The sequence below is a fragment of the Artemia sp. Qi Xiang Cuo genome, chromosome 4 (assembly GCF_049724085.1).
Source record: "Artemia sp. Qi Xiang Cuo chromosome 4, ASM4972408v1, whole genome shotgun sequence".
Classification (NCBI taxonomy): Eukaryota; Metazoa; Arthropoda; class Branchiopoda; order Anostraca; family Artemiidae; genus Artemia; species Artemia sp. Qi Xiang Cuo.
This window is the reverse complement of record NC_142797.1, coordinates 76,063,380-76,090,736: the sequence shown is the minus strand read 5'-3', so window position 1 is coordinate 76,090,736 and position 27,357 is coordinate 76,063,380. Positions and strand designations below refer to the sequence as shown.

The window sequence follows — 27,357 nt, the reverse complement described above, 5'->3', positions numbered from 1 at the left end:
CAACTGAGTCTCTCAAACCCCTTAAAGCTCTTTTAAAAGATAGAAAAACTACTTATTTAACACAACAATTTCGTTTTTAATGACTAACAAGTAAAGAAAAACCACACGGAATTAGGCAACTGAGTCTCTCTAACCCCGTAAAGCTCTTTTAAAAGATACGAAAACTACTTATTTAACACAAAAATTTCGTTTTTAACGACCACCAAGTAACGAAAAATCACACGGAATTGGGCAACTGAGTCTCTCAATCCCCGTAAAGCTCTTTTAAAAGATACAAAAACTACTTATTTAACACAAAAATTTCGTTTTTAATGACTATCAAGTAAAGAAAAATCACAAGGAATTAGGCAACTGAGTCTCTCAATCCCCGTAAAGCTCTTTTAAAAGATACAAAACTACGTAATTAAAACAAAAATTTCGTTTTTAATGACCAACAAGTAAAGAAAAATAACACGGAATTAGGCTACTGAGTCTCTCAATCCCCGCAAAGCTCCTTTAAAAGATACAATAACTACTTATTTAACACAAAAATTTCGTTTTTAATGACCATCAAGTAAAAAAAAATCACACGGAATTAGGCACCTGAGTCTCTCAATCCCCGTAAAAGCTCTTTTAAAAGATACAAAAACTACATATTTAACACAAAAATTTCGTTTTTAATGACCATCAAGTAAAGAAAAATCACACGAAATTAGGCAACTGAGTCTCTCAATCCCCGTAAAGTTCTTTTAAAAGATACAAAAACTACTTATTTAACATGAAAATTTCGTTTTTAATGACCATCAAGTAAAGAAAAATCACACGGAATTAGTCAACTGAGTCTCTCAATCCCCGTAAAGATCTTTTAAAAGATACAAAAACTACTTCTTTAACATAAAAATTTCGTTTTTAATGACCATAAAGTAAAGAAAAATCACACGGAATTAGGCTACTGAGTCTCTCAATCCCCGTACAGCTCTTTTAAAATATACAAAAACTACTTATTTAACAAAAAAATATCGTTTTTAATGACCTTAAAGTAAATAAAAATCACACGGAATTATGAAACTGACTCTCTCAATCCCCGTAAAGAAAATTTAAAATATACTAAATAAAAGACTATTAAATAATTATTTAGAAAATATTTTCAAAATAGGAAAGACAATTAACAAGTACTTAGTCAACTGAGTCTCTCAATCCACGTAAAGATCTTTTAAAAGATACAAAAACTACTTATTTAACAGAAAAATTTAGTTTTTAATGACCCTCAAGTAAAAAAAAATCACCCGGAATTATTAACCATACACTCAAACGCAACTTATATCAATTTTAAAAGTTACACACTCGTCTAAAATAAAACAACCATTACGTTTTTAATGAACATCAAGTAAAGAAAATCATATGGAATTATGAACGTCCGTCTCTCACTACTAGCACTATTCTGTTAAAATATAAAAAAACTAACTGTTTAACACGAAAGACCCCCCATGTAACTGAAACCCCTGTACAACTGAACCTCCGTGCTAAATTTCATTACGTTTAATATCTAGTCACCAAATGCTCCAAGCCTCAGAAGAAAAGGGATTTTGAAAACAGGGAGCCCGATTTACGAAAAAAAAAGGGATACCCCCGTGCAACTGAACCCTCCTTGTAACTGAACCCGTGTATAACCGAAATCCTCCGTGCAACTGTATCCTCTTTAACTGAACCCTCGTGCAACTCACCCCTATGCAACCCACCCCCCTCCTAACACGTTTCCGCCATGTCTTTTGACATTGACAATATTTTTCAAACGTTACGTACGTATTATACAGACCACATCGGAGAGGTAAAGCTAGGTCAAGTCACAATGTCATTCTATCGTTACTTTTCAATTAAGCTATTGAATACTTTCTAGCAATGTCCCTTGTAAGCGTCTACGCAAATATCTTTTCGCAAATATCTTTTCGCAAAAAAAAAATTAGAAAATCAAGTAAACGAAATAATTAATTAACCATTTAAAATTCATTAATAGTTCTATTAATGAAACCCATGAAAAGAATAGCCAAGTTTTTAAAAAAAACCTACTAATCAACTTACAGATGAATGACCACGGATTTAACATAAAAAAAAACTTGTATATCATGAACTAGAAATCTACGTCAGAAAAAACTTGTCCTTAATAGGACCGGTATTAAATGAGTCTGGTAACCCAATTACTTGAAAGTACACACACAACCTGTTTGGTACGGGGGCGTCGTAGAATAACATGATATTTCCTATTTGTCTGTTAGAATAACATGGTATTTGCTATATGTCTGCGCAATATGGTACCTCTTACCCTACTCCCGTTTACATTGAGCAAAACTATAGAGACTGTTCCATTCATCATTTCTTGCTCGATAAGACACTGCAAAACGCGGCATCTAAGGCTTAAAGAAACATGACAGTTGCCCCAAGTTACAGACTTAGCAGATACACGACAAGGGGATTCTTTGCATGATATGTGAGGCCCTGCACAAATGGCACACTTTGGATTAGAGTTGGTACAAGCTAATTTCATATGACCGGGGAATCTGCATTTAAAGCAGCAATTTGAAGTTCCAGTGAATTCAGAAAGGCCAATAAATTCATAGCCCACTTTGAGCCTTTCCTTGAGTATTTGAGCTTGTGCACTCATCTTATCCAAATTGATCTTCACAGCTACAGTACTTACGAGTCTAGTTGCATTTCATATTTTGGAATCAGTGGGGATTTCTGAAGCATCCAGATCAAGAAAATTCTTGTTGCGACCCCAGCAATTTCATTGTGACAATTTTTGGCTTAGGTTTTGATAAAGTTTTATTTTTAATGGAAGAACAGAAATCGTCTAACATTTTTTCTTTAATATTCACTACCCATTTGTCACGAAAAAATAAAAATTAATATTCACTACCCAAGCTAAGTATAAACTCCATGCCCAAGAGTTTTGTCCTGCATTTCCCTTCGCTTTACAGGGTCATTCAGTGAATCAGGGACGTTGAAATTAATGACTGTAGTGGATTTATTTAGAACAATTGGCTTCGAAAGCTGCTGGAAATTTAAATTATATGATCCGGCCCTATTTGAAACTGTGTTTAGAACTTGTTCAACTCGATTCATTAGTGAGGAGAGATGGATGAAAGCCACAATAGGGACGACTCGGACTTTAGTTGGAGACTTTATGACTTATCTACATACGCCTTGTTTTGATATTATTTTTATTAAATTTTATTACAAATTTATTATTTTATTTTAATTTTATTAAATAAGGTATAGCCTTATTTTTATAGTCAAACATCCGCATTTGATCAACAATATCTCGTATATTAGATTGAGTAGCCTTAGCTCCCGAGCGTCTCGGATTCTGTTCATCCGCCAACATCTTAGTTCAAAAGTCTGTCTTTGCAGTTTACACACATGAAGGGTCAAAATATGACGTAGATAATTCCGGAGACCACACTGCCTTTCCATGACGATAAAATAAAAGTTCAAAATAGGGATAAAATCCTTTTTAAATCCTCTTAATGGAGTGTATAGAAAATTCACAAAAAATACAAGATATTTCGGTCACATATACAGTGACCGTCATCAGTAGTAAAACTCACTGTATAACTCACTGGTCACTTTATATGTGACCGAAATATCTGTTTTTTTTTTCGTGAATTTTCTATACACTGTCTATTAAAAAGGATTTTATCCCTATTTTGAACTTTTATTTTAGGGTCAAAATATTCTATTCCCTTCCCCCAATTTGAATGATTTGCAATCTATTAACTCCATTTTCAAAGCTGAATTAAAAAAAAAATTCAAGATAGGTGAATAAATGAGTTCATTCTATATTCACTCATTCTATTGTCAAATAGTCAACGTCTGGTTAATTCAATTTCACAACAATGTCTTTAAAGACAATAACACTTTTCAAAGGACAGTTATACAAAGTCTTAACAAGTCTAAGGGCTGAAAGAGACGCTGTGACAAGCCAAAAAAGTTATAATACATAGCTTTTTTCCTCATTGACTGAATGATTTACAATTTTTTCATTCAATTTGCTATATCGAATGTTTCTAAAAGCAGAGCTAGCAGAGTATAAATGCATTTTTATCGTTTAATTTGAAATAAGTTTAAGCGAGGATAATTATTCCGTATATCACAGACGCAAGTAGCGGTTGCGTATAACTAACCACTTACACAAGAATTTAGTCTTGGAAACCTACATTTTTTGTGAGGAGGGGAGTTAAAAACCTACTGATACCTTAGAGGCATATATTTGGGCAGGTATTTAATAATTTAATTATGCAGTTATTATTTTTTTTTGGTTTTAGCCAAGCAAACAGACCCAACAAGTAAACTGTCAGTTTCAAGCTCAACTCTTGGCAAATGTATCTTCTCTAACTTGCTGACCAGAAAAATTGTAAAAACACAACCTGGGTGATGTATGTTTACATTTCAATTCCCATCCTTATCATTAGTTAGGGGTTCCCGACAGGAAGCTTGCCTACACAGAGAAGGAGAAAGGGGGCAATATGGATGTTTACTGGGACAAATGGTTGATTATTCAGTATCTGTATTACTTTGATGACCTTTGAAAAAATAACATTCAATTCTTTTAGCTTTGGCAAAAAAAATCTTCTGCTTTTACCTCTCCTTTATCTTATAAAATTCATAGGACTTTTTAATTTTTATTTTGTTTCTCTTTTTTAGCGTGTAATATCAGGTATTCACAAGCATAAGCTGTTGCAATAGCTCAGCTATCTGCTATTTTAGCACACCATGAAGCCTTTTGTGGTACCCTGATGTAATTACTTCGTTTTTTTATTACTTTCCAGCAAAAACAACCCTCGCAGAAAATCCCAAAAGAAAATTCTAACCACGGGAAGTTCCCCCAGGCCAAATCCTCCATATTCCCCCTGGATAATTATGGATGTTTATTAGAAGGGAAATTCAAAGTTCTACTCACTTATTTAAGTCAGAGCCAATCCTATAGCGTTGCCTATTGTAAAGATTCATAAGGGTCCAATTTATTAATATCTTTTTTTTACCAGATGAACTTTACATGAAACAAGTGGTCAGATTAACCTCGGAAGGGGCAGTCACACGCCAAACTCATTTTCCTCAAATATATCTGAACAAAATTTTCAGATAGCTATTTTGTTCAAAATAGTCCAAAGGTCAAATAACTATGCTTTGGGGTTTGACAACACCACTTTGAGCCCCCGCGTAAAGAGCTGTATACAATCCAAGTCGCACACTGTTAATATATAAGGTTTTTACGGTAACGGTTATCGAATAAACTTTGAAGGCAGATCATTCAACTGAAAATCGAAAGTTCCAGTACCCTTCCTTAAGATTTAGCCTGTTTTTTAACCAGTTGCTACCGAATGTGTCGTCATCGATTATACTGTCTTACGAAAAATTCTTATTCTAATTCAACGGTCTTTGTGTTTCAGCAGTCGTTTTTAAAGAATTTTGGCAAAAATTCCAACTTTAGCATAAAGAGTGAGATTTTAAGAAGGGGCAGGCCCCTTCATATACAGGACAATTTATGTTTGTTTTAATTATTAATGTTACTCCATACTTTCACTTAAAAAAATTTGTTTTTTTTTGTATTTAATTTTGACCGTTTTTCAACCCATTCCCAGGCTTAACGAAGATATTATATGAGCTGCCAGCCCAAAGAACAGACGAGTTATTGCTGTTAAAGGGTATGCACCCGTAAATGTAAATTGTTTGGTAGTTTCCTGGTTTTGAATTTTCTACTTGATAATGCAAATAAAGTGAAATTTTGGACAAGATTTAATTATTTGGTCAAAATTTTCGATGAACAGTAGTTTTGTTGAATAAGTTCTTAATGATAATTTGAATCCAAGACTTTTGTTTGGGGTGTAATTTCTTCTGGGGAGGGAGGAGTCTATAAGAACCTTTAAAAAAACGCATCGAAATGTGTTTCTATACATTTTTATTACGTTTTTACCTTTACATTTTACGTATTACGTTTTTCCATCCCTCATTGAGCCGTGCAGTAAATACAGAATTACTTCAAAGAATGGGTCAAGGGAGGGGAGTAAAAAGTTGAAATTAATAATTAATTCTTCTATATTTCTAGGAATTTTTCTGATCTACGCTGTTATTATGAAAGTAAAGAGTAACATTAAAGCCCGAAATGAACAGAATTTATTCCATATAGAAGGGTTCTTCCCCTTCCTTATCCCCAACCCTACCTCATTGTCATAAAAAACTTCTGAGGATGCTAATTTTATCAGAAATTGAGATTTCTAGTCCTATTTTTAAAAGTCGAAAGTGAATGGAAACCAACCAACCTGTGTCCTAAGACTGTTTTTGATGTCTGGTTCTTTTGTTACTCCTTAGAAAATCTTATCGACATTTTGAGGTACCTATTTTGTACTTTTTCTTAGGCTGGATAATTTTGCATGTCGTCGAATTATACATGGAGGGGTAGGGAATTGTTGGAGGGAATTTTTGAGGTGATTTTCCACGGCGGATTTATTGTAGGGGGAGAATTTCTCCGGAGAGAGGGTAATTTTCCGGCAGCATTTTCTGTGGAATATTTTCCATGGGGGAGGGGAATATTCCGGTGTGTTTGTGTGTCTGTGTGTGGGAGGGGGCGGGGGGGGTTGGTTAATAACCAATTTCCCATTAAAAAATTACCTCCGATACATTTTTTCACTTAAAAAGCTTTTTAACCCCTTAACGCCAAACTTGATAGGTATTACACGGACCCTTTGGGAATTCTAAATTGTTGCTCTTGAACTCAATAAAGAATTATTGATTCCACTTAGAGCTGTTCGTTGAAAAGTTTATTGACAAAATTTCGTTGCCGTGTGGTCTGCCTGGCAACCCTGTTTTTATGGATAGTACTTATGCAGTAATGTATTTCTAGTCGGCCATAAATTTGCTATTGATTTTCCTTTTTCGGCAAGGGTCTACCATGAATCATTGTTCTTTTCTATGGCTTCATCATATTGGTGCTGATGTAAATGTCTGGGATAGTTAAGCTGTCTAGTGTAAAAAGAGGATATTTCACTGTTAGCGCCATAATTCAACTTTACCAAAAGCGAAAAATATTAACGCTACTTTAAATAGGGGTAATCAGTTCTATCAAGTTTCTATTCGGAATTTAAATGAATGCTACTGAAACTACATCGTATTTTCAATATAGCAAAAGAAGCATTTTTGTCTTAAGAGGCTGAGAGGCGAAGGTTGGATGGCGCAAATAGACCAGTCATCATAGAATCTTTAAGCCCTTACAGGCGTAGAAGGTATGGTGGTAACGCCCTAAAAGGATTTCTTCTACAATAATTAGGGGTACATATCCTATTTCATTTGAGCTATTTTTCTTATTCCTAATGTTTTATTTGCGTGTCATAACGAATCTCCGAGATAGCGATAAGCCCCCTATTCCGCGCTTTCACAAAAGATTCTCGTAAGCAAAGACAATCGTCCTTACATTTTGATTGAGAAGTTCCATCTATGTGCTTCTGTTAAAAAAAAGTTATTAAAGCTTACCACTGACTTTTCCTTCGGTTTTCCGAAACGTAATCCATACAAAAATGTATCATTTATTTTATATCATAGCAAAAATTATGTTAACTATATGCAACTGCCAACTCTTTAAGAGAATTCAGAAGACTAATGTTTTAAGAAGAGGAATAGGGTTATAAACATTCTAACACGTATCTTAGCTTGAAAAACTAGCCTAATAGCCTAAAATTTTGCATAGAATCGACATGAGTGTATGGAACAGGTCCTGTATTTTGCCACGTTGGCAATTCAAATTTGCTTGCGTCGAAAAATGGGACAATTCCTTAAGAAACCATCCGACTCTTCTAGGAAACAGGTAGGCTACAGCAAAATCGAATGAACAAAGTTCATGGATTCACATTTTAGATACGTAAGAGAAGGTACATAGAAAACATAAGATACTATTGAAGTTCATTGGTTGAACCTTGGTTGAACTGTCAAACATCATTGGTTATCCTCCTAGTCATTGGTTGAGCTGTTGAAACTCAGTAATTATTCTATTAATCAATTAGTACCAATGTCTAGAACCATATTCTTAAAGTTGTAGGCAACTAGGTGCATTGATTTAAAAAACGGTATTTCCTATATAAGAGGGGAATAGTTTGAAAACGCGATATACATGTTAATTTTAAATGCAAAAAATTATAGAAAAATTGTCCTTTTGCCAAGCTAAAATATAAATTACCTCACTTAATTGCTTTACAAAACGCCTAAAATTGACAAATTTAAATACTAAAATACTTTAACAATGGTATACCGCACATTCGTGATTATGATTACACATCAAAAGTCCAAACACGAAATCCGTAGTCCAAACGAGAAAAACTTCGTATCTGTCAGAAAGAAGCATCGCTGAATCTATTAGAACCCAAATAATAAAAACAGTCAAAATCAAATTGAGAAGTAGGCTAATTAGTAATTAGCAATAAGTAATTAGCAATAAACAATTTTGTTAATAGAAAATCTGACAATAAATGTATTTGAGTTGTGCTTATGTTTTTCAAACAGTTCGTGGTAACGAACTGTAAGTAAGGAGCGACCCGGTCAATGGTAACCGAAAATCTATTAAACGGGTTTTTGACAGCAATAGATACATCAAAAGAATCAAATTTCAATGCTGAATTCAAATATATAATTTTCATCAAGTTTAGTTCTACCCATCAAGAGTTAAAAGCCTGAGAAAATTTGGCTGATTTTTGAAAAAAGGGGAAAAGACCCCATAAAAATTGTAGAACCTTAATCACAATCACATCATCATATTCAGCGTATCAGAGAACCCTACTGTAGAGGTTTCAAGCTCCTATCTACACAAATGTGGAATTTTGTATTTTTTGCCAGAAGAAAGATCACGGATGCGTGTTTATTTGTTGTTTTTTTTTCCAGGGGTGATCGGATCGACCCAGTGGTCCTAGAATATTGTGGGAGGGATCATTTGAACTGAAATTAAAAGTTCTATTCCTCTTTTTAAGTGACCAAAAAAAATTGGAGGGCAACTATGCCCCCTCCCACGCTCATTTTTTTCCCAAAGTCACCCGATCAAAATTTTGAGATAGCCATTTTGTTCAACATGGTCAAAAATATAATAATAAAAATGTCTTTTAGGATGATTTAATCCCCCAAAGTCCCCAGGGGGAGGGCTAAAAGTTATGAACTTTACTCAATGTTAACATATAGCATTGGTTATTGGGAAGTATACAGACGTTTTCAGGGGGGATTTTTTTGGTAGGTGGGGGGAGGGGGTTGGTCGGGTTTTATATGGGAGGATCTTTCCATGAAGGAAGTTTTCATGGGGGAAGGGACATTGCTATGAAGAGGGCGCTGGATTTCCCAGCATTGTTAAAGAAAAAGATCAGAAATTAAATAAAAAAAAAGTTTTTCAACTGATTTCAACTGATCAACTGATTGTGATTAAAGGGTCATTTTTAAAGAATTGGAAAAAATTCGAACCTTAGCTTAACGAGCAGGGTATTGACTAGGGGGTGAACCCCCTAATATAGGTTTTAAAAATTTATGAATATAGAAGTTCATTACGTAAGCTAATTCTTAAGTTACGTATATTTATTACTAATAAAAATGTTCGTAAATAAAATTAAACAAGTTTCGAGAAAGCCATTTAACCAAATAAAAGTAAAATTAATATACAAATTTTGTTTTAATTATTCATGCACGGTGAGCCAAAATCAAAACCTGCATTAATTCAAAAACGTTCAAAAATTAAATAAAAAAAATAAGTTTTTTTGACTGAAAGTAAGGAACAACGTTAAAACTTAAAAAGAACAGAAATTATTCCGTATATGAAGGGGGCTGTCCCCTCCTCAGCGCCTCGCTCATTACGCTAAAGTTTGTCTTTCTCAGAACTCTATTTTTTAAACAATAAAAAAAACTTTAGCGTAAAGAGCGAGGTGTTGAGGAGGGGACAGTCCCCTTCATATACGGAATAATTTCTGTTCGTTTTAAGTTTTAACGTCGTTCCTTACTTTCAGTTAAAAAAACTTGTTTTTTTTATTTAATCTTTAAAAGTCTCAAAAGGAACCAATAGCCAAGATCAAACATGACCGACATTTCTATTGATGGTAATCTGTCAACTATTTGATATATTATAAATAGTTCTTTCAAATATTATGAAAAAACAATTATTTAAGAATTCTTATTTAATACAAAAGGGAGTAAAGGGGTTTTCACAGGGACCACTCCTTTACTACAAGTAATGTTTGATCTCTTGTCCCTTTGAACTCTAAGAGAAGCACTAGAATTTTCAGTTTTCGATTTAATGAGCCCAATTTTTAATTTTTCACGGTAAGTCCTTCCAGAAAAAGTGGTAGAGAGAAAAAAAAAATAAAGGTGAGAATGCAGACATTTTTCTTTTTTTTCTTTTTTTTTTTAATTCAACAGTAGTACAATGACTACAAATTTGAGAAAAATGTTTTTTTTTAATTTTACCATAAATAATTTAATTACTAATCGGTCAAAGGCTCAAGAAGCACTTTTAAGGCAAAATTTGTAAGATTCTATTAAAGGTCCTTCCGTCCTTCGTATAATAATCGTTTCAGCAGGGAGACGGAGGTATATACTCTTAAAAGATAAATTGCTCGAACAAAACTAGACTAAGCAGTAATGATAAGTTATAAGGTTGTTTTAAGCATTGACGCTGATCTTTAGTTAAGCTTTGTCTTTATTGGCCTAAGTAAATATGATTTTAAAGCTTATTCTAAATAGAAACGTATTAAAAATAATCTTCTAATGTCATTATCAACGGAAAGTATTACACGTATAAGAGACTTGACTTGATAAATAATACAATTTTTAAATTCAATTCTCAGAACCAATAAGCAGAACCAGTAGGGTTCATCCAGTTATTTTCAGATTTTAAATTTCTTTTTTCTATCGAGAAGGCTGATTGGGGATGAGATTTTTGTTTGAGATTTTACTCTTTATAGCCATATAAAACTAGTAGATAAATGAAATGGTCTAAACCCCCTTATTGGAGCTATTTTTTCAATTCATTCATTGTTGTCAATCGCTGTCCACAACTTATGCAAGCTGTCTATTGTTAGTATATAAGGTTTTTATCAAAGAGGCAATCGTATAGACTTTTAAAAAAGCCTCATTCAATTTAAATTGAAAGTTCTAGATCTGTTTTTTAAAGTAAAGAATAATCGGAAATTAAGTACCCCCCCCCCCCAAGCCATAAAAACTTGAAAATTTTTGCAATCAAAAACGAACAAAAATTAATCAAAAAAAAACTTTCCGAAAAATAAGTTAATGCCAATGATAAGCGCCAATGACGCAGTAGGTTTTAGGCTTCTGCAGTGAGGCGATATCCAAACTCTTGTTTGTAGTTATTTTTATTCGATTCAAACTTAATTTGCATATTCTTTTTAAGTTTCACTCGTTTTAAGATTTATTTATTCATTTGGTCTGCCTGAGCTTAAGTTTAAAATGGTCTTTACCTTTCTTTGAAAAACTTCTTGTTCGGAAAGTTTTTTTAATTAATTTTTGTTCGTTTTTGATTGCAAAAAGTTTACTATTCCCCCCTTGGGGGGGATTGTACTCCTCAAAAATATATTTTCTATCTGGAAATCAACTATGCTGAACGAAATGGCTATCTCAAAATTTTGATTGGATGTGTTTGGGGAATGATTAGCGTGGGGGGGGGGGGCTAGTTGCCCTCCAATCAATTTCGACAATTAAAAAGAGCACTATCCCTTTGAATTTCCAATCGAATGAGCCTTTTTTGAAGTTTCTATGACAACACCTTCTATAAAAACCTTATAAGCCCCCAGGACATAAATTAAAACCCTTGCCCTAAGGGTTTTGGGGGGTTGTCATTCTCAAAAACATTTTTTCTATGTGAAAATCAACTATGCTGAACAAAATGGCTATTTCAAAAGTTTGATTGGATGTGTTTGGGGGCATAATGGGCGTGGGAGAGGGGGGGGGCTAGTTCCCCTCCAATTACTTTCGACTATTAAAAAGGGCACTATCCCTTTGAATTTCCAATCGAATGAGCATTTTTGAAGTTTCTACGACAACGCCTTCTATAAAAACCTTATATACCCCCAGGGCATATCTTAAAACCCTTTCCCTGAAGATTGTGGGGGAGTGTCCTCCTCAAAAACGTATTTTCTATGTGGAAATCAACTACGCTGAACAAAATGGCTATCTCAAAATTTTGATTTGATGTGTTTGGGGAAATGATTGGCATGGGGGGGGGGCTAGTTGCACTCCATTCGCTTCCAACTATTAAAAAGGGCTCTAGCCCTTTAAATTCCCAATCGAATGAACCTGTTTTGAAGTTTCTACGACAACGCCTTCTATAAAAACCTTATATAACCCCAGGGCATAACTTAAAACCCTTGCCCTGAGGGTTGTGGGGGAGTGTCCTCCTCAAAAATATATTTTCTATCAGGACATCAAATACGCTGAACAAAATGGCTATATCAAAATTTTGATTGGATGTGTTTGGGGGAATAATGGGCGTAAGAGGGGGGGTTAGTTGCCCTCCAATCACTTTCGACAATTAAAAAGGGCACTAGCTTTTTGAATTTCCAATCGAATGAGCCTTTTTTGAAGTTTCTACGCCAACGCCTTCTATAAAAACCTTATATGCCCCCAGGGTATAATTTAAAACCCTTGCCCTGAGGGTTGTGGGGGATTGTCCTCCTCAAAAAAATATTTTCGATCAGGAAATCAACTACGCTGAAAGAAATAGCTATCTGAGAAGTTGTATGTGTTGTGTTTTGGGGAATGATGGGCGTGGGGGGGGGGGCCGCGTGTTACCCACGAAAAAATTTCGAAGATTAAAAATGGCACAAGCCCTTAATTTCCACATGATTTAGCCTGTTTTGAAGTTTTCACGAAAACACCTTCTATAAGAACCTTATATTCCCCCAGGGCATAACTTAAAACCCTTGCCCTGAGGGTTGTGGGGGAGTTTCCTCCTCAAAAATATTTCTTCTATCTGAAAATCAACTACGCTGAACAAAATGGCTATATCAAAATTTTTATTGGATGTGTTTGGGGGAAAAATTGGCGTGGGGGGGGGGGGGGCTAGCTTCCCTCCAATCACTTTCGACTATTAAAAAGGGCTTTTCGAATTTCCAATCTAGCTTTTTGAATTTCCAATCGAATTTTGGTATTAACACACACCTATTAGGCATCTGCTCTCCTCCCTAACAAGGAAAGAAACAGAGAGTGCACGGCAGTGGCGGATCCAGGGGAAGGGACACTCCCCCACAACCGTCAAGGCAAGGGTTTTAAGTTATACTCTGGGGGCATATAAGGTTCTTATAGAAGGCGGTGTCGGAGAAACTTCAAAAAAGGCTCATTCGATTGGAAATTCAAAGGGCTAGTGCCCTTTATAATAGTCAAAAGTGATTTGAGGGCAACTAACCCCCCTCTCACGCTCACCTTTTCCCCAAACACATCTAATCAAACTTTTGAGACAGCCATTTAATTAAACGTAGTTTTAAGTTCTGAAAATTAGCTCTTTGAGGATGACAACTCCCCCACAGCCCTCAGGGCAAGGTTGTAATTATAGGATTCTCCGAATCCTTCCCATTATTTCTTATTGAAGGGATGCTCGTATAAACTTTAGAGAGGGCTCATTTGACTGAAAATTGAAAGTTCTTGTTCACTTTTTAAGAGTCAAAAGAGATCGGAGGGCGACCATTCCCCCCCTCCTCAAAACCCTAAATGCATCCGATAAAAGTTTTGAGATAGACATTTTGTCAAGAGATATCAAGTTTCTTATAACAAAAAACTCCGGTGTCGACACGGCCCATCAGTGCCCGGGGGTAGGTGTTTTAAGTTATGCCATGGGGCATAACTTATTAAGGGGAATTTATAACTGATGCGAAGGGGTTTTGTATGGGAAGAACACATAGAAAATCAATTATAATTATCCAATAATAAGGTTAAAATACATACTCTGTGATAGATGCAAAATTGCTTTGGCACACAAAATCCTATTAAGATCAATTCCAAACAGTCGTGATCCCTTTGCGTCAGCAAGTGAAATGGTCTTAACCCCCTTATTGGAGCTATTTTTTCAAACCATTCATTGTTGTCAATCGCTGTCCACAAGTTATGCAAGCTGTCTAATGTTCATATATAAGGTTTTTATCAAAGAGGTAATCGTATAGACTTTAAAAAAAACCTCATTCGATTTAAATTGAAAGTTCTAGATCTGTTTTTTAAAGTCAATAATAATCGAACAGTAAGTAACCCCCCCCCCAGGCCATAAAAACTTGAAACTTTTTGCAATCAAAACGAACAAAAATCAATTAAATAAAACTTTCCGAAAAATAAGTTAATGCCAATGATAAGCGCCAATGACGCAGTAGGTTTTAGGCTTCTGCAGTGAGGCGATACCCAAACTCTTGTTCGTTGTTATTTTATTCGATTCAAACTTGATTTGCATATTCTTTTTAAGTTTCACTCGTTTTAAGATTTATTTATTCAATTACATTAATATATACGGTATGTTTGTTCGCATTGATTGTTTATTTAGTTTCTCTTCGTTTTAAGTTTCATTTATACTTTAATAGCAAAATATTTTTTTTCGTTTTAAGCTTGATTTTCATATTCAATCTAAGCATTACTCGCTTTAAGATCTATTTATTCGTTCATATTATTACGTCTTGTATGTTTTTTTGCTATGATTTTTTATTTAATTTCTGTTCGTTTTGGGTTTCATTTATTCGTTAATAGTAATTTCTGGTCGTTTAGAGTTTGAATTTAAAAAGGTCGATGTATATCCTGATCTATTTAAATACGGCTTTTACTTTTAGTTTACAAACATCTTTCTAGGACAGTCTTTTTTAATTTATATTCTTTCGTTTTTGATTACAAAAAGTTAAAAGTTTTTATGGCATGGGGGGGGGGGTACTTACTGTCCGATTATTCTTGACTTTAAAAAATAGATCTAGAACCTTCAATTTAAATCGAATGAGGCTTTTTTCAAAGTCTATACGATTACCTCTTTGATAAAAACCTTATATATGAACAGTAGACAGCTTGCATAACTTGTGAACAACTATTGACAGCAATAAATGGATTTAACAAATTGGTCCCGTAAGGGGGTTTGGATTATTTCAATTGGTGACACAAAGGGATTACGATTGTTTGGAATTGATCTTAATAGGAATTTTTGTGCCAAAGCAGTTTTGCGTCTATCACAGAGTATGCATTTTAACCTTATATTTGGATAATTATAATAGATTTCATATGTGTTCTTCCCATACAGAACTATATCAAAGTAGTTAAAAACAAATCTCATTTTGATCTTCATATGCAAGATGATTTTACTAACATTTGTTACTCAAGTGTTATACAAAAATACAATTTCTGCAAAAATTAATTTTATATTAAAACAGTTTTTTTGGCTAATTACAAAAGGTTTCTAAATAAAGCAACTACTTTTACAATGAGCCATTAAACAGCTCTCTATGATTTTCCTGTGCCCCTTTAGCTGTGGAGAAAAAAAAAGAAACAAAAAATATACCTCCGACCAAGAATATTGTGATTAAAGCTCACTTTCTTGTTCTTGAAGCCCATGGATTTTCCTTGTTGTTTCAGCCAAGAGACTATAAGTTTCTTATATAAGGGTTTCGGAAAAGGTGGCTCTAAAAATGTACTTCTTGTTTTTATCTGATACTCTTTTAAGGAGTTATGAGTTATTGTTGTTTTTACTATGAGAGTTGATCATCTCTTACTAGGCTACTAGCTATCACTGCAACCCTGTTACCTAGACAGCATCATCATTTATAAAGAACTATATCGACCTATATGTGGGTTGCAGCAGAGACTAGCAGCCTAGCAAGAGACGATCACGTCTTAGAAATATAATAGCCGATAACTCCTAAAAATAGAGTCAGATCAAAACACAAAGTACACTATTAGAATCACTTTGTCCAAAAACCTTATAGTAAACATACAACTCCTTGGCGCGAAGAACTAGGAAAATTAATTGGCTTGGAAAACAAGAAAAGCGGCTGCAACCATGTTTTGCATCGAAGTTATCTTTTTTCAATTTTTCTCTCCAGCTAGCGGGGCATTAGAACATCATAGAGAGCTGTTTAATGGCTCATTTTAAATGAAATTCATGTATTTAAGAATCTTTTGCCATTAAAATATGTTTCAAATGTAATGTTAAAAACAAACTGCACTTACGTGCACGAGTTTGATGAATAACGTCATAATCGTAGGTTGCAACCGTGAATGGAATATTTATACACGCTTATATTCGAACAAGATAATATAAGAAATTCAGGTTGCAGTTGTAGATAGCAACCTAGTAAGAGATTATTACGTCCCATACTAAGATATACAATAGCCTATAACTACTAAAAACAGAGTCAGATAGTAAAAAGAAAATAATAGTCCATAACTCCTAAAAAAAGAGCCAGATCAAAAAAGAAGTACACTGATAGAACCGCCTTGTCCAATACCCCTGTATAGGAAACTAAATGTACCTTTGCTTGAATAACGAGGAAAATTCACTGGCTTCAAAAACAAAAAGTGAAAAAAAACAACAAAAAGACACGATATTTTACGTCGACAGTATCTCTTTTGTCCTTTTTTCCTCCTCATCCGGGTTGTACAAGATTGATGAATGACATCATAATCTTAGGTTGTAACCATATATGGCAAAAAATTAAATGCGATATTATAATTTTAGCTATAGTTATATCAGTACAGAATCACTAATGTTATTATGAAAACTGCAAAAATATTTATAGTATCTGAGCAATAATATTAGTTTTATAATCAAACAGTTCGTGGTAACGAACTGTAAGTCAGGAGCGACCCGGCTCAATAGTAACCGACACTCCAAAAATTGAAATTTTGATACCCATAGATACATCAATAGAATCAGATTCTTATGCTGATTTCAAATATATAGGTTTGATTAATTTTAGTCTTACCCATCAAAAATTAAGAGCCTGAGAAAATTTGCCTTGTTTTCGAAAAAAGGGGGAAACACTCTCAAAAGTTAGAGAACTTTAATGAAAATCACACCATCGGATTCAGCGTATTAGAAAACCCGACTGCAGAATTTTCAAGCTTCTATCTGCAAAAATGTGGAATTTTGTATTTTTTGTCAGAAGAAAGATCATGGATGTGTGTTTTTTTGTTTTTTTCCCATGGATGATCGTATCGAACCACTGGTCCTAGAATATCGTAAGAGGGCTCATTTGAACGTAAATTAAAAGTTCTAGTGCTATATTTAAGTGACCAAAAAAATTGGAGGGCAACTTGGCCCCCTCCCACGCTCATTTTTTCCCAAAGTCACCCAATTAAAATTTTGAGATAGCCATTTTATTCAGCATAGTCAAAAATCTAATAAATATGTCTTCGGGGATGACTTAATTCCCCAAAGTTCCCAGGGGAAGGGCTGGAAGTTATGAACTTTGCCCATTGTTTACATATAGTATTGGTTAATGGGAAGTATAAAGACATTTCAGGAGGGATTTTTTTCTGATGAGGGGGGTGTCGGACGAGGGGATTACGGGGGAGGATCCTTCCATGGAGGATGTTTCCTTGGGGGAAAGGACAGTTATATGAAGGGGGCACCGCATTTCTCAGCAATATTTAAAAAACGATCAGAAATTAAATAAAAAAAACTAGTTTTTTCAACTGAAAGTAAGGAGCAACATTAAAACTTAAAACAAACAAAAGTTATTACATATATGAGGGGAATCGCCCCCAAGTCAATACCTCGCCCTTTTCGCTAAAGTTTTTTTTAGTACTTTCAAAAGATCTAACTATTCTAATTAACCGGCCTTTGTGATCCAGGGGTTTGTGATTCGAACAAAATTCAAAATTTAGCGTAAAGAGCAAGGTATCGACTAGGGGGCAAACTCCCTAATATACGTAATAAAACATACGAATATAGAAGTTCGTTACGTAAGTTAATTCGTAAGTTACGTCAGAACAACATTTCGAGAAAGCCATTTAGCTAAAAAAGTTAAATTAATACGCAAATTTCGTTTTAAATATGCATGTTTGGTGAGCCAAAATCAAAGTTGCATTAATTCAAAAACGTTCAGAAATTAAATAAAAAAACCAAGTTTTTAACTGAAAGTAAGTAGCGACATTAAAACTTAAAACGAACAGAAATTATTCCGTATATGAAAGGGGCTGTCCCCTCCTTAATACCTCACTGTTTACGCTACAGTTTGAATCTGTCACATAACTTTATTTTTTAAAACAATAAAACACTTTAGCGTAAAGAGCGAGGAATTGAGGAGGGGACAGCCCCTTTCATATACTGAATAATTTCTGTTCGTTTTAAGTTTTAATGTCGCTCCTTACTTTAATCTAAAAAAAACTTGTGATGCAGGACGCCAGAAGGGCCCATTATCGGTTGTAGATATAGCCGGCCCCTGCTAGGGATGGAGAGGAGTGGCTTACCGCCGTCCTGAAATTAGCCAAGAAACCTTTTCTCCTATAAAATATGAAGTACAAACGATCAAGAACGAGAACCAATACTACCGCGTCCGGGGCAACCGACGAAGTTACCGCGTCCGGGGCATCCGACAAAGTTACCGCGTCTGGGGCAACCGACGAAGTTACCGCGTCCGGGACAACCGACGAACTGACGACCCAGAATCTCCCTTTAACAATGTTGACAACTCCAAACCCTGAGGCCTATGCTTTCTCCTAAATTGATTTTATCTGTTGGAACCCTGAATGTTAGGACGCTTGTTAAACAAGGCAAAATAGATCTTGTCCTAAATGAGCTAAACCGATATAAATGGGATATTGTGGGACTTTCAGAAACACATCTCCCTAGTACTGGCGAAGAAAGCATCGGCAACACGAGTCTGATAGTTTTTGGGAGACCGATGGCGTCCATTGCCAATGTGTTGGCTTTTTTCTGTTGAGTAAGGCACGAAGATCACATATTTCCGTAACACCCGTGTCAGAACGGTTGATTATGATACGAATGAAACGACCACCAATCAACATCAAGATTATAGAAGTCTTCGCTCCTGACTGCAGCAAACCAGATGAAGAGTCTGATAATTTCTACCTTCAACTGCAAAGCCTAGTTGACGCAGTTCCCAAACAAGACCTTGTTGTTGTCATTGGCGACTTCAATGCTATTGTTGGTAACGATTCTGCTGGAAATGAAGATGTTATGGGTAAATTTGGCCTTGGACGACTTAACAAGAGGGGCGAACGCCTCATTGAATTTTGCAGAGACAGTGATCTAACCATTACCAATACTCTCTTCAAACATAGAGAACGTAGTTAGGCGACATGGAATTCACCAGATGGAAAAACCCGTAATCTTATTGATTACGTGCACGTCTCTAGGCGCTGGAAATCGTCTGTGCTAGATACTGTCACCCTCGCTGGTGGCGATTTTTACAGCGACCAGTCCCTGGTCATGTCTGCACTAAAGATACGCCTGAAATCTTCCGCAAAGCTTAATAATAGACCCGGTCGTTTCAACACACATCTTCTCAAAGACCATCAAATCCGCCAGACTTCCATTGATGAACTGTCTACTCAAATATAGGAACTTCTTTCTAATATTTCTATAACTCTATCTAAAGAGGATATCGATAAACTGGTCACAGACTCCTCTAAGATCATCAGCAAAGTAGCGATGTCAACCCTAGGAACCAAAAAGGGTGATAAAAAGCCTTGGGTAACAAATGAAATCATTTTATTATATGCTGAGAAACGAAAACACAATGACAGGTAAGACAGAGAGAGCAGGGACAGATATAAGCAGTTGAAGCGTGCTGTAGAAAAAGCCACCCGTAGAGCCCATCGCACCTACATTAAAGACAAATGTGAACAGTGTGAGGCTGATTTTAAGAGAGGCGATTCATGCTTCATGTATAAGAGAGTTCGTGAGCTAACAAGCAAGAAAAGCCTCAGTTCTTGTACACTGCTAGATAAAAATGGTTCTCAGATACAAAGCACAGAAGGCATCCGATCGAGATGGATGGAGCATTTCAAGAAAAGCTTAATCCTGATATCTTTCCAAACTCTGCTGTCCTGGACCTCTTGCCCGTTACTGTCTCAGACCCCAGCCCACCTCCTCTCCGTTCTGAGGTCGAAGATGCAATCCAAGCGCTGAAGACTAACAAGGCCCCTGGCCCGGACGGGATACAGGCAGAACTGCTGAAAGTCCGGTGTGAACCACGCATAGATCTTTTCCACAAGATTGTATCCGGTGCCTGGCAAAAGAGACATTTCCCAACTTCTTGGTGCGAAGCCCCAATTGTTCCACTACACAAGAAGGGGTCAAAGGCAGTATGTGATAATTACCGTCCTATTAGCCTAACAAGTCAAACTGCCAAGATCTTCACCTGAATTATACTCCAACGGATCAGAGCCGTGTCATCCTTAGTCATCCAAGAATACCAAGCTGATTTTCACCATGGGAGATTGACCGTTGACCAAATTTTCACTGTTCGCCAAATTTTAGAGAAATATCTGGAATTTGGTCGCGACCTGTATCAGCTCTTCATCGGCTTTAGGCAAGCATTTGACCTTATTTGGAGAAATGGCCTATGGCATATCCTCCTCCATTACGGAATCCCACAAAACCTAGTAGATCTTATCAAAGATATGTACTCGAAATTTGGGAGTCGTGTCATGACTAGTGAAGGTCTCACTGACAGTTTCCAGACTTCCGCAGGTTTCCTTCAAGGATGCCTTTTGTCTCCAGAGCTGTTCAACCTTTTCCTCACAGCAGTCTTATCCCCGGTGGAGACAACTTGTGGCGCACATATAGGGGGTGTTCAGATAGATAAGCTAGCCTACGCCGACGATATCGACGAAATGACTGAAACACCGGAGGATCTACAAGCCGTTCTTGACGACGTCTTCGAAACCACTAGTTCTTTGGAATGATTATAAATGTATCAAAAACAATGTGCTGCTCACGAAAGCCGCAGGATACAGTTAAGCCAGACCTGAAAATTATTGGAGAGACTATCCAGTGGGTTGACGAGTTCCCTTGCCTAGGTAGTCTGATCACTAGCGACAACAGTCTATCAAAAGACATTAAAAGACGTCTCGCCCTCGCGAGTTCCAGTTTCAAGGCCCTTATGCCCATATGGCGAAGCGAGGATTTGTCTCTGCGGCCTAAGACACGACTTTTTGATACCCTGATCATCCCCATCGCAATCTACTCATGTGAAACATGGACACTGAAGGTAAATGACAACCGTCGACTTGCAGCATTTGAAACTAGGTGCCTCCGCCGCATCGGCGGGATCACTTACCTTGATAGAATCTCAAATTTCGAAATTCTCGAGCGCCTTAAAGTACAAAAGACAATTCTCATGAAGATCCAGCTCTAGCAACTTCCATGGCTCGGTCACGTACAACGGATGAGTCGGTCCCGTCTCCCAAAAATCACCTTAGAAGGCCAAATTCACGGTTCTCGTCCTCGTGGTCGTGCCCCAAAAAGGTGGAAGGAAAACTTTGCACCTCACCACCTCTCGGACCATCTTCGCCTAGCAGAAGACCGTGAAGCATACAGAAGGCACATCCACACCGTTACGAAGAAAGAGGCCCCAAGACGACCTTCAAGGACGGATGGGACTTAAGTCAAGTCAAAGTAAGTCAAGTTTTATTTCATCTGTCTCTTCAAAGTTATAATTGTTTCTTGGAACCAAACCTTTTTTGGCTCAACTTCTAATCTTTGAATCTCTTCTTTCATAGGCAGCGCTGCCTAAGTAAAGAACGATGTTGGCACAATGTATTATTTTTTTTTTTTGTGGTCTTAGACCAGGGCACTTCGTATCAAAGGAGTTGTCGTAGAAACTTCGAAAAGGGCTCATTCGATTGGAAATTGGAGTGGCTAGTGCCCATTTCAATAGTCAAAAGTAATCGGAAAGCAACTAACACCCCTTCCACGCCCACCATTTGCCAAAACACATCCAATCAAAATTTTAAGACAGCCATTTTTTTCAGCGCAGTTGATTTCCAGATATAAATTATGTTTTTGGGGGGAACATTCCCCACAGCTCTCAGGGCAAAGGCTTTAAGTTGTGCCCTGGGAGCACACAAGATTTTTATAGAAGACGTTGTCGTAGAAACTTCAAAAAAAGGCTCATTCGATATGGAATCTAATGGGCTAGTGCCCTTATTAATAGTGGAAAGTAATTGGAGGGCAACTAACCCCTCTCTTACATCCACCATTTCCCCAAACACATCCAATCAAAATTTTTAGATATTCATTTTGTTCAACGTAGTTAAAAGTTCTCGAAATTAGGACTTTTAGGATGACAGCCCCCTAGAGCCCTCGGGGCAAGGGTTGTAAGTTATACCCTTGGGGCATATGAGGTTTTTATAGAAAGTGTTGCCATATAAACTTGAAAAAGGTCTCATTTGATTGGAAATTGAAATTGCTAGTGCCCTTTTTAATAGTCGAAAGTGATTGGAAGGCAACTAAAACCCAATCAACGCCTACCATTTATCGAAACACATCCCATCAAAATTTTGAGATAGCCAATTCGTTCAGCGTAGTTGAAAGTTCCAGAAATTAGGTCTTTGAGGATGATATCCCCCTCAGAGCCGTCAGGGCAAGGGTTATCAGTTATATCCTAGGGGCGCATAAGGTTTTTATTGAAAGCTGTTTTGTAGAAACTAGAAAAAGGGCACATTCGATTGGAAATTCGAAGGGCTAGTGCTCTTTTTAATAGTCTAAAGTGATTGGAGGGCAACTAACCCCCCTCTAATAACCACCTTTTCCCCAAACGCATACAATAAAAGTTTTTAGATAGTCATTTTGTTCAACGTAGTTGGAAATTTCGGAAACTAGGTAATTAAGGATGACAACCCCCCCCCCCCTACAGCCCTCAGACAAAGGTTGTACGTTATGTCCTTTGGGCACACAAGGTTTTTATAGAAAGAGTTGTCGTAGAAACTTAAAAAGGGCTCATACCACTGGAAATTGAAATTGCTAGTGGCCTTTTCAATTGTCCAAAGTAATTGGAGGGCAACTAACCCCCCTCTCACGCCCACAATTTTCCCAAACCCATGAATCTAAATTTTGAGATAGTTATTTTTTTAACGTAGTTGAAAGTTCCGGTAATTATTTCTTTGAGGATGATAACCCCCATATCCCTCAGGGCAGGGGTTGTAAGTTATGTCCTGGGGGCATATGATGTTTTTATAGAAATCGTTGTCGTAAAACTTCAAAACGGGCTCATTCGATTGCAGATTCAAAGGGCTAGTGGCCTTTTTAATAGTTGAAAGTAATTAGAGGGAAACTAACCTTCTCTCACGCCCACCATTTTACCAAACACATCCAATCAAAATTTTAGATATTTATTTTTGTTTAACGTAGTTAAAAGTTCTGGAAATTAGGTCTTTAAGGATGAAAACCCCCTCGGACCCCTTAGGGCAAGGGGTGTAAGTTATACCCTGGGGGCGTATAGAAAGTGTTTTTATAGAAAGTGTTGTCGTAGAAACTTCAAAAAGGGCTCATTTGATTAAAAAATTGATTCGGTAAAGAAAAAAGCCAGACATGTAAAGAAATTTCGTATAGGAATTTCGGCAAATTCATTCAGTGTTAAATTTCCCCTGAAAAATTCACCCCCTTGAAACATCCGTCCCCATGGAAAATTCTTTCCGCGCAAAATCCCCCCATCAGAAAATTTGTCCTCTCAACCCCATCCGAAAACTGTATGCATGTTTCCCAATCACAAATACTATACGTAAACAATGAACACGTCTTCTAACTTAAAGACCTTCCCCCGGGGGCTCTTGGGGGTCATGTTATCTTCAAATACATAGTTATTGGGCCTTCCAACTATTTTGAACAAAATAGCTATCTCAAAATTTTGATCGGATGATTTTGGGAAAAAAGTGGCGTGGGAGAGGGCCTAGTTGCCCTCCAATTTCTTAGGTCGTTTATAAAGTGCCCTAGATCTTTTAATTTCTGTTATAATGACACTTCTTACAACGTTCTAGGCCCACTGGTTCGATAGGATCGCCCTGAAAAAAACGAACAAATACACACGCAGACGTGATCTTTCTTCTGGCAAAAATATCAAAATTCCACATTTTTGCAGACAGGAGCTTGAAACCTCTACAGTAGGGTGCTTTGATTCACTGAATCTGATGGTGTGATTTTAATTATAATTCTATGATTTCTAAGGGGTCTTTCCACCTTTTTTCAAAAATCACACAAATTTTCTAAGGCTCGTAGCTTTTGATGGAGAAGACTAAACCTAATGAACTTATATATTTTGAATCAGCATATCTTTTGATGTATATATTGGTATCAATATTCCGTTTTTTAGAGTTCTGGTTACTATTGAGCTGGGCCGCTCCTTACTAACAGTTCGCTAACATAAACATTTTGATACGGATTACTATCCCTTTGTCAAGATGCATCCTCGTCATCCTTAGTTAAAATACGGGAATTTGTCCAAAATTTGAAATAGCCTCTAAATCATGTCACATATTAGGATTCCACCTATATTTAACCAAATTTACAGCAGAAAACAAAGACATCCATGATTCCAAGTCTTTATTTTTGAATGTTATTGAAACCCAAATCAAAGTGAAATCCAACAACAGATAAATAGATAAAACATATAGCCCGCATGTGCAGGGGCACCAATTGTTCAAAAAGTGTTAATGCAACCATTACTCGGTTAAAGACTGGGAAACCATATTATTTTTCTGTGCAATTAAAAATTGGTACTTAAATATTTCATCCAAGATTAGAGGTACCATGCACAAAACAAAACACCTGTTAATTGAAACACTGACCAAGAAACCTAAACTGACCAGGATGATTTATAATAGTGTCGATTAAATAGTTGAGGTATAAGTAAATAGTTGAGTTTCGTGGTAAGTAGTAAGTAGTAAGTAAGTAGTAAGTAGTCTTTTAGTCAATATCATGGTGTTATTTTTTCTACGTTAACAATATGATTCATGACTTTTTTCAATTTACGGAATTGCCTACAAAGCTACCAGAGAATTTTTTCTAATTTTGTCCTCGCACAACTAGATGAAATCACTCGGTGAGTTACGTGGAGTTACGTGGTAAGTAGTGGTAAGTAGTTACATGGACTTTCGCGCAACCGCAGTCCCTCATAGGTTTTTTCCAGTACCGGGACCAGCTGATTGTAAGCGCAGCATACTAACAAGCATTGTAAAAAAAGGATGATGCCAGTGTCCCAGGAAACTGGTGAGGAACAAGCTTGCTTTTGGTCCCCGGTAAACAATTGTGTTATGTCATTCTGAAGAGGATTCAAAATAAGCTCGAAAAACACCTATGGGATGAACAATACGGGTTCTGCCCCAACCATTCTTGCACCAATATTATATTTAATTTGCATGTACTCGCTGAAGAAAGTCGCGAATGGCGCTCAAACCTTTATATGATTTTTATAGACTTTGAAAAGACCTTTAACTCTGTATATCAGCCAAGTTTGTGGGAGATCCTTGTTTATTACGGGATCCCACGTAAAATCATTGCAATTATCGTAGTTATGTACGAAGACAGCGAGAGCTGCATCAAGACACCGGAAGGCCAAACCCGATACTTTCAAATTCTATCTGTCGTCAAACAGGGTTCTGTATTGTCGCCGTTACTTTTCATGATAATCATCAACTTCAATCTCTGCAACTGCGTGACCGATGTTATCAAACTTTTTGCCGAAGTGGCAGCTGGTGACATAGACTTTGCAGATGACATTACAATGCTACAGTCGTGCAAGCAACGTCTGCAAGAGCTTCTAAACAGGGTCAGCGAAAAAGCAAGCCAACTTGGCCTAAGAATAAATTCGAGCAAAACCAAAACAATGGTGATTACTGATTTCCCACTCCATGTCAGATGTGGAAATGAGGAGCTTGAATAGTTCGTGGATTTTAGATACCTTGGAAACATAGTAGAGAATATGGGATCAAAATCCAAAGAAATATTCTCTAGAGTAGGTCTGGTGAACGCCGCCTTCAATAGGCTCAAGTGCATATGGAAGTCAAAAAATTACTCGACCTGGCTTAAATTGCACCAGTTTAGCAGCAACATCATCCCGGGCCTCCTTTACGCAGCCGAGACCTGAGTTTGAACCAACAACAGGAGAATAGAATCCTTCAGTCGAGAAGAATGTTCATCGAAGAATTTTAAATATTCATTGGTCAGACAGAATCACAAATGAAAAATCTGCAAACCTGCCAACCAGCCTCTGGTGACTGATAACATTAGAGCTCAGACATGGAGAAACTTGGGCCATTTTTTCCGAAAGCAGTACACTCAGATTCCAAAAGCCACTTTACACTGGCACCCAAACGGAAGTCGAAGATTGGGAAAACCTCAGAACACTTTGCGAGGAACATACCAATCTGATTTACACAGTATCAATGCTTCTCTTCAATCCGATCTGGAGGACATATACGTAGTTGCCCAATTAAAAAAAGATTGGTGAAATCTCGTGGATGCCCAGGGTACCATTGGTGGCACAGGCGGTTCTAAGGTCTAAGGTCTTCGTAACAGAAATGGGGTTGAATGGAGCCTGAGTTAAATAAAGTTGATCTAGAAAGGGTGAGTTGAATGATGTTTCAGTTAAAGGTGTTATGATTTTAAAGGGGTTAAACTGGCTGGGTTTGAGTTGAACTCAAAGTTGAGTTAAATGGAGATTTAAATAGGGTGAGGTTGATTTGGTAACTATGACCAGTAAAAGGGGGTTGCGTTGAATTGGGTTAGAATTCAATAGGGTGGATTTGAATGAAGGTTGAATTAAACGGAGGTGGAGTTGAATGAGGGTTTGATTGCTTGAGGATTGTGTTTACTGAAGAATAATGTGGATAGGGGTTTGATTAGAAAGACATGAATTTAATACGGACCAAAAGCTAGTAAAAATAAGAATAAATATTATTCTAAGTTTAAAATGACCCCGAATCACTATCAGTAAATAAAAAAATTCAAAACGCACATAAATTATAGTAAATGACCAAATTAAACTAAGAACAAATAGAAACTACAACAAAAAGAACTAGGGCAAACACCTTTATTTCCTCAAAAAACTAAGACGGAATTTGCATGTTACTGAAAACAAAATAATTTTTAAACGTTTTCCCTTTTATAACTTAAGTAAATTCAAAATTTTTTCAGTTTTTTTAGGAATGAATATAAGTATAAAGTCATATAGTGATTTTTCTTATGTTATGAGAAATAAAAAATAGCTTGAAATAAAATTGTTTTCAATAAAATAGAAATTACGTTCTCATCCTTAGAAGGCAGAGAGAGAGAGAGAGAGTTGGCCCCGCTTCTGTTTGCGGTAGGTATACCACCACTTTTTTAAACAAAATGAGAAAAAATTATTGGGGGCTGACAAAACAGTTATA

At 36.4% G+C, this 27,357-nt stretch overlaps 1 long non-coding RNA gene across 1 annotated transcript in view; it reads right to left on the bottom strand.

Moving 5' to 3' along the window:
- Positions 1-7,610, bottom strand: part of LOC148953444 (uncharacterized) — a 195,595-nt gene extending 187,985 nt beyond the window's left edge. Inside the window, exon 1 of the long non-coding RNA XR_016141713.1 lies at positions 7,504-7,610. This is a non-coding gene — a long non-coding RNA (uncharacterized LOC148953444). The remainder of the gene's footprint in view (positions 1-7,503) is intronic.
- Between the last annotated feature and the right edge of the window lie 19,747 nt (positions 7,611-27,357).